This window comes from Falco naumanni, chromosome 16 (assembly GCF_017639655.2).
Source record: "Falco naumanni isolate bFalNau1 chromosome 16, bFalNau1.pat, whole genome shotgun sequence".
Lineage (NCBI taxonomy): Eukaryota > Metazoa > Chordata > Aves > Falconiformes > Falconidae > Falco > Falco naumanni.
The window spans coordinates 3,737,009-3,745,850 of record NC_054069.1 but is presented as its reverse complement, the minus strand read 5'-3'; the positions used below and the strand labels follow the sequence as shown (position 1 = coordinate 3,745,850).

General features: G+C 46.4%; 1 protein-coding gene across 2 annotated transcripts in view; it reads left to right on the top strand.

The window, feature by feature from the left end:
* Positions 1 to 4,463: 4,463 nt before the first annotated feature.
* Positions 4,464 to 8,842, top strand: part of ARHGAP32 (Rho GTPase activating protein 32) — a 257,980-nt gene continuing 253,601 nt past the window's right edge. For both annotated transcript variants that reach the window (XM_040616048.1, XM_040616044.1), the window contains exon 1: positions 4,464 to 4,679. The gene's annotated coding sequence lies outside the window, so the exon portion shown is untranslated. The remainder of the gene's footprint in view (positions 4,680 to 8,842) is intronic.

The following is an 8,842-nucleotide window of genomic DNA, read 5'->3' as shown; positions in this document are numbered from 1 at the left end:
GCAGCTTTAAAAATACATGGTATGTTTGCAGTTTTGGCTGGCATGAGTCAGAGGGACTCTGATATCAAAGTTTTTTTTATATATTTATATATATATATTAGCAATAAAATACTGTAGGAAAAAAAATATATCTCCTATCGCTGATAAATAGGAGCTGAGATGTCTGAACACAAAACATTCAAGAATGGAGCACAGCATGTCGCAGAGTGACCAGCAGAGCAATCAGCCAGCCAGAGTCAATATAGCCACTGTCAGGAAAAGATATATTTATTCTCTGAAAACATGAGTAGGAATATTGGTAAAGACAAGTCTTTGTCTCTGCTCCCCCAGAGTCCTCTCAAACATGCCAAATTTGCTACTGAAGTCACTTGGATGAAGTCTCTTATCACTAACATCTACTTTTTTGGAAACAAGCCTGGCGTCAACTGTCAATAGCAATGCTCCATTGGCTTCAACAGAGGCAAGATTTCACACTTGATAGCTCAGTCCTAACCGAATTAGTAGCTTTACCAAGTGAAACAAAGATTAGTTTAAAACTGAAGTTAATGACACTGTTGTATTTTTATGCTGATGTTTTTTTCTTGATGGCAAAACACTTGCTGGTTTACCTTCATAAGGATTCTGACAAATTAGATAATCTCTCCCTGCAGTTATTATCTAGAAGCTCCTCTCCAAATTCAGCACCCCTATACAACAAGCTTTCTAAAACTACAATAGTGACCTCTCCGGCTCCTGCAACCCTGCACCAGCAAGGATTCGCCCTTCTCCCTGGGTTATATATACATATCCAGGAGACCTGTTCTCTAAATGGTGGCAGGAATTGCCTCACTCACCTCCCAAATCTAGTACGAGGCATGACTAATGCTTGTGATGTGCCCTGAAACACTGGGAGGAAAGGTGCTGTAGAAATGCAAAGCAGCTTTCAGGAACAGAAATACATTGTCTCTCACTGTTCCTTTTCCCACCTTTTTTTCTTTCACAAGTCTTTGTTGTGGTCCCAGTTTATTTTGTAAACAGTCTAGTACAGTTTGGCAATGGCATCAGCAGCTTCTCAAAACAAACATATAAAGCTCAGAAGAAATCTCCAAATGCAACTGATTCTCTTAAATATTTATCATTTTACTCCAAGAAAAATATTTAAGAGAAGTAGAACATGAAGTAAAGGAAGGAAAGATACAGCGTTATCCCATATAAACAGCTTTTCAAAGCACAGCCAGGCCAGCTGATAGAAAACAAAACAGAACTTCAAACTAGCTATCAACATAGCTGCTCTCTAGAGCTTCTCTCAGCAGAGGCATCTTTCCAGTAACATTCCTGGACACAAAAAAACCCCACCCCCAAAAGCCCAACAGTTCAAAGCCAGCCAAAATCTCCTTCTTCAATTTCCTTAATCTTGTCTCTCAGTAGAAATAGAATGGGAAAAAAAGGCACATATATAACAAGCCACATGGATCAAGAACTCGAGAGAACAAAAAACTTGTCCTCCTGATAACAAATAAATGTGCACCAGTTTTTAAAAGCTACAACTAAAAATAAAAATCATATCTGGAGGAACAGATACCTGGCCATATTCCTTCCTCTCATCCTCTGGGTAAGTTTTTTTTCCTGAAAGCACTGGCTAACTTGCTGATGAGGTGATCAGGGCCGAGTGACCTTCAGATTTGATGCGAAAAGGGCAGACGAGCCCTGCAGACACACAACAGCAACCTATAACTGGCAAGGACTGCAGCAATTCAGATCAGTCCTTTCCTGGTTGGGTGAACTGGGCACTGTACTTTTCACTCAAGTTGAACCATTTCCTGGCACTGTGAAGAGCCATGAAAGTTTTCCAGAAGATTAGCAAGACCAAGGACTGAGGAACAAGAAACAGAGAAAGTTTGTGTTTGGAAAACATTCTCCCTTTTTTTTGTTCAAAAAAAAAAAAAAAAAAAGCAAAGATGTTCAGACAAAAAGGCAGCAAGCTTCAAATCACAAGCCACAAGCTTGGTGGGAGGCAGTTAAAGGGGAAATGCAGCAGGGATCCTCAGCGCTGAGTCAAGACCTTTCTTTGATCTCCAGTTTTCTCAAGCTGCATTCCCATATGCAGCCCACCATTTGTTTTTAATTAGACAGACATAATGAAAAATACTCTGCTTGGGAAGAGCAACAAACAAGCCTTGCAAAAATCATGCAGTGACACCCAGACAAAATAAGGAAGAACTAAAACCACGACAGAGATGATGGCATCTAATGAAGAGGGAAAGGCTCAGCTGCATCGGGGATGCTCTTGGGTATCTTTCATCCAGGAATTTCAAAGTCACTCAAATCAGTGATGGACAGATAGGGATCACCTCCTCACATATTACTAAACCTTCTATCTCCTATATATGGAGCCAACAAACCCAGTTCCGGTGCCCCAAGGTTTTATCAGCAGTAAGCCATGTGGGTATGGTCCTGGCATCCTAATTAACTCGTCAGGTTTGACAGGATCAGTTGTAGGTTGTAGCACACACAAGCACAGTAAACCACATGATTTTGCCTTGTCATCATTGTAATTTATGTATTTTTTGCCTCTTTTGTTTATTAGCCCACACAATTATGCTCTTCCCCATTTTAGGGGGTACTGTGCAACGTCTTCATGATTTGCTGCCTCCTTACACATGGAGCCCCAAACCCACCAGTGTTCTTAACTACAGTTCTGTTTGTTGGCATCTGGCACAGCATATGCTGACACGAAACAGTTCACATGTCTCAGAGCTATTGTTCCAGACTCTGCACAGTTACAGTTATCACCAGTTACTCATGATGGGCTTTGAAAATTTTCATCACAACAACTAAAAATTCTACAAATCTTTTAAATTAAAGTTCACAACTCAGAACTTCTCCATGCTTATGGCTTGCTTTTCTTAGTTGCCCAGTACATTAGCAAACAGCGGTATCATTTATCCAAACACTCTGGATAGCTAGTATCGTCAGAGCCTTAGTGTAGATTACATACTATATTTACAGTGTTTCACAGATGGAAGCGAAAACCAAAAAGCATCAAATCCAGCTTGTGGAATAGTTTCAACTATGCCTCTCATTTTCTGAAAGCGCATCAAGTAGGCCACTTCATATCTGCTTTTGCAATGCAAATGTCACCCTGTGGCTAAGGCAAAGCACATACCACAGCTCTCACATGAACTGCCAGGTGCACGGCGACACGCGTGATCCACACCATAGCTGCATATTCCTCAGAACTGTGCCGCTGGGCCTGTGCCAAAGGTAGAGAGCGCTCGCAGAGTAACTGCCTCGCAATGCCACCAGTGAAGGAATAAATAACCACTAGCAAACAGATTTGTAACCTCTGTGGTCACCCAATGGCCTAACGACCAGGACAGATTTTCAGCATTGCCTACTGCTAGCAAAATCAAGTCACGTGTTTCTGAAAATGCCAGCGATACAATAAAGCATCTATAAAGGCAAATCATAAAGTGTTTAGGGGCAGCAACAGAAACACAACACCAGGGTAACATCTCTACCAAAGCATTGCGGGACCTTCCGTTCAACAAGGTGCTTATCTGGAGGAAGGGGTTTGCGGTGAACACTTAAACCTCATTTAATTTAAGTTACAATTAACTTTTTCTGATAAAACAACACTGCCTCAAGACCAGGTTTAATACATTTGAAGCTAATCCAGATGGGAAGGCTCTGTATTGTGAACAGGGTGTGCAAGTAGCCTGTTCGTAGGTAAACAAGCCCTTCGAGGTAAAGCGCCCTTCTTGACTAATTTCTTGCCTGTCTTTCTTGATTAAGTTCTTGACTAACTTCTTGCCAGTTTTTCTTGACCAACTTCTTGACTTTCGTTCTTGCACTAACCCAGTGGAGGCGGGAGGGCTCTGGTCCAGGCAGGTGCCTGACCTATGTCCCTCCTGGCTGGGACCCATCCCTCAGAGAAGGAGAGTGCCTGGCCATGATAGAAATAATAATACGATCGCAACAAGAAACAAACTTGAGGATCTCTGGCAAAACTCTGGGTACGCTCCCTCCAGCACAGCTGCCCGAACAGCCACTGCCTCACGCCCAGCACACGCAGCGGCTGCTGCACACCGCAGTCCCCGTCCCCCCTGCGGCCCAGCACCCGCCCAGCGCCACCTGCCCTCGCCCCTCAACAGCCCCGCTGCGGCCTTCCCCCTCGCACCGACGCGAACCCTTCCCCAGCCCGGCCGGACGCCACGCCTCGGGCATCCCCCGGGGCGCACGGTGAGGCCTCCCCCTGAGCAGAGCCCAGGTGCGGTGGGCCGCCCCCGGCCCAGCCCCAGCCCCGCGCGCTCCCGCCCTTCCCGCGCAGCCCCCGCCGAGCCTCGCCCCGCCGCAGCTCCGCTGCCGCCGGCTCGCGCCCAGCCCCGGGCAGGTGGGCGGCCCTTCCCGCCGCTGCCCACCCTCCGCCCCGGCCCCGGCCCGCCCTGTCCCGGCTTCGGGGAGGAGCCAGCGAGCGGCGGCACCGCGCATGGGCCGGGGAGCCTTTCTCTGAGCCGGGGAGCGTGTGCGAGGGGGGCGTGTGCCGGCCGCGGTTCCCCCTCACCCAGCGGCGCCCGGGCCCTTCCCCGCGGCTCGTTCCCCGTCGTCTCCTCACCTGCGGCGGCGGCCATGGCGGCGGGACGCGGCTGGTAGGCGGCGGTAGGGGCGCCCGGGCTCGGCCCCCGCGGTGGCGGAGCGAGGTGAGTGGCGGGGAGGGGAAGGGCTGAGGTGGGGGGGGACGGGGTCCTGTCGCGATAGCGGCCCGCACGTCGCGATAGGCGGCGCCGGGGGGTGGGTGAGGGGAGGGGGCGCGCGCGGCAGCCCCGCCAGCGGTTCGGCCGTTGCCGCCAACGGAGGCGGCCGGTGCTTTCAGCCCCGCCGTGAGGGAGCGGGGGAAAACAAACAAATAAAACGAGTCCTGGCTCTCTCTGGCGGCTTTTTTTGTTGTTTGTATGTCCCCCCTCCCCCGCCCGCGATTAACAGCACGCGTTCCGTCGCCGTCCTCCAGGGCAGGTCTCTGAGGTGGATCGATTCGCCTTATCGCCGAAAAATCGTTTGTTGGGCAAGAAGGGATAATTAATTGGGATTTGGGCAAGAAGGGATAATTGGGATTCCAGCCTGCGTGTGCCGTTCCCCCCGCTGCTCGGGCGCGGGGGAGACCCGGCGGTGCGCTCCCTGGCCAGCCCGGCTTTGTGCTTGGCCCTCTCCTCCATTGTGCGGGCTGGCCTTTGTGGAGGGTTTCATGGGGCCTTTTTTTAATGCCTTGTTAGACCTTTTCAGGTGCAGCGAACGCCCCCGGGTTCTGCTGGGGTCGCCCGGGGTGCTCGGCCGGTGACATCTGGGCGCTGGGGAGCCGTGTGACATGGAGGGGCGCCCCACGTGCGTTCCGCACCCTGGAGGTGTTTTTTCTGGAAGACCTTGGCTAGCTTTCCCACCAGATTGCAATGGGGAGGTGAGCGAAGGGTAGCGGTGCAGGGTCTTTAGAGGAAAGATCCATTGCACATTTGGACCTCGGAGTGAGCGAGGGCTTCAGCTTGAGAAAAAGGTAAATTAACCTTTGAAACTTGCATTTATGTACTCGCTTACGTTTTTCCTTTCACAAACAATGCGTCCCATCTCTTTCTCCCCTGAGAACCTGGCTCGTGTCGCAAACTGCTGCTCCAGACCGGACCGATGGCTGTTGAATTGTCAGAAGGTGATAGGAATGAGTAATTTGTTGTTACATCTCTGTACTTTCCACACAAGATAGTACAGAAAACAGCACTTTGGACAGAGGCTTGGACAACCTTCACTGGGGAAGGGTGTCCAGTTTGTTGTGTTGGTTGATACTGTCATTGGTAAGAATGCAATTTAGAGGAAGAAGGGAAAAGGCAAGAAGGTCACAGCTTAAAACATGCTATTTTGTTTCAAGAAAGAGCTATAAACCTAAAGTGTGTTATCCAAAGGTGACTGGACACTCCTCTTTGACATGGAAAAAAATGAATAAGCTTCCAAGACTCTTAAAAGAATACCTAGTTCCAGTGTTTGAGGTTTGTGCATGGGATAGATCCTATTTTCTACAGAACAGGGACAAATGTCCTGCACGCATTTATTTAGAACCATGCAGTTTCTTTCCTGCTGCACGGATGTCTTTTCTCGTTTTGCAAAATTAGATTAGCCTTGAGTGAACAATTTATTTTGACTGGTAAGTAAAATATTACATATTTCTCATGATAAAAGAGCAATCAAAGAGTGCATGTTCTTGGACTGATATATTTTAACGGAACCTATCTGAGGTTGCTTGTGCTGTACCAGGGTGTGTACCCTTGTGTAGCTGATGGTTTTGTAATGTTTGAATGTATAGGAGCTATCTGGAAGAATCAAAATTTTATTCCTTTGAGGGCATATAGCGATTGACATGATGAAGGGGCAGGGGCGAATGGCGTGAGTCTGGCAACATACGTTCTGTAAAACTGATTATTTGGGGAAACAACGGAACTACTAGTGTTAATGTGGTATTAATGCTGTGCATAATGTACGGAAATATTAGTTCATTGCCAGAAGCAAATTATTGTTCAATCTTTCAGCTTGGGGTCTTAATCTTGGATTTGTTTGTTTAAAGTGTATTTATCAAGTTTTTTAAGAAACAAAGAGCATCTGAGGTAGGCCAGCAGAAGTACTGCTGGGTAATTATTTTACTTTTTAGGTTTTGTGTACGGTTTGCAGCTGGATGGTGCAGTGTTTTTGTGCCACTTGGTGATGGGTTGTGAAATATCAGTGTCCCAGTTCTTAGTACTCTATTTTTCTGTAATGCAAAGTGAGGGAAGTGATGATGTCGCTGAATTGAAGGGGGAAGGTTTGCAGTGGTGACATACTGGTTGGGGAGAAGATCCCAGAGGGAGTGGAGGACATCTAACAGAAAGGGAAATAGTGCTACTTTAGCCATTTTCCCCTGGGCTTCTGTTTCTTTTGTGAACTTCTGAAAAGGAAATGTCATTTTGCTGTTTGAATGCATTGTTTTGCATGAAGTGTCAGACCACATTACGAGGATGATTCCAGTCAACTTCCCCCATTTCAAAACAAACACGTCAAATATTGTAATACATTTATACAAAAGTTCAGTGTTTTGCAGGAACCGAGTATACCTATTTACAAAAATAAATTCTGTTTTTCATACTTTATTGTGGCTAGAAGATTTTGTATAGGAGAGAAAAATTGGTATGGGTTCCCTTGGCTTTTACGTCCTTCTTTCCACAAATGAGAGGAACACGTTGGCCTCTTCGTGAACTGGGGGATTATTTTCATTTGTGCTTCCTCTCAAAATATTCTTATCCGTGCAGTAGTTGTATCTGATTCCAGTGGCTGCGACCATGGCAAGTGCTATTGTTTCACAGTTGTTGGCTCGATACCATTTTGGCTGAGCCCAGGGTGAGGGCAGAAAGGGAAGAAGATATAAAGAGACGTAGGTAGATTTGTAAATTATACTTGCAAAAACCTGGACTAATTGCTCTCGTGGGACTGTAAGTATGGGTGGCTTCTGTCAGGTGCAGCGTGTGCAGGTGCGGGGCCAGTTCCCTCTCCCAGCTGTGCTCTTGAACTGCAGCTTCTAAGGTTTCAGCCTTTAGTGGGCTGCAGCAGCGCATTTTGTACCAGCAGAGTCTGTGAGCTTGTTGGTGAGGGGCTGGACATGGTAGCTCTGAGCTGAGAAGGGTCTTGACAAACCCATTCTCCTCCACAGGACTTGGGCAAGAATTTGAACTTGAATGTGAGCACGGATTTTATGTCTGTGCCTACAACAGTGAAAGTTGTTCAGATTCACTGTTTGGGTCTGGTAGCTGCCCTCGGGGTGTCTAATACCATGATATGAAAGAAACAAATTGAAGTGTTTATCAACTTCTAAAGTCCACAAGTGTTTTCCTTGGAAAAATAAGTCAATTTGGCATCTGGGGTGAAGCAGGTCAACAAGTCTGGTCAGCATGTGGATTTTCACAGTGATTTCTATTCTTATGCTAATCCTTTGAGCAGGCTGGCTGTGTGCTGTTAGCCAATGCGAGGGAAGGGATGTGCATACTGAGGACGCTAAAGGGAAGCCATTTTTTTGTAGTTATTGTTATGCAGATTAGGTCTTCCAGCCAACTAGCATTTGGAGAATCGCATAACCTGAGGATATAATGCTGCAGGTCAGCAGTCATTTAGCAATTCTCAGCCGGTTTGGTTGAAACTTTCTTTTCAACTTTAATTCTGTGGGGGTTTTGTTTTGTTTTTAAATCCATGTTGTAGCTGCAAACAAATTGTTTGGTGCTGAACAATTAAAGTTGGAAAACCTAAATTTTCAATTTTTAATTATTGTGTTGGGTAAAAAGTGTAGGAAGGCAGCAAAGCTGTCACTCCACTGATACAGCTATGAGCTGCTCATTTGAATCCTACTTTTACTTCTGTTGGTGACTTGCTATGTTTCTCGCACACCGTTTTTCTGCATTGCCTCGATTTCTGCTCTGTAAAACACTTTATAGATTGTTAAGCAGTCTGTGTGTGTATGTTCCTAGGTGTGTATGCACGCCAGTTGAAACGGTGTAAAATATGTGAATCTTACTCGGAAGACTTTATTTCTCTGCTGTATATTTGTTTCCTAGAGATTGTTTTAGAAAAAGGAAGTAATGAAGTAATGGAAGAGTCTGAAAGAAGCGCTGCAAGTTAGTGTATTGTTGCATATAATATATGCTGCAACTCTACGTGGTTTCCCTGCCGTAAGGATTCTGGCTAACATCCTTGGGGGCTTCTGCAGTATGATTTACTAGGCTGGGGCCGTTGTTGAGCATGTTAAGAAGCCTTTGTGTGTTTTATTTAAGTGGTGCTTTGTGTTGCTGGAGTCTATATATACTTG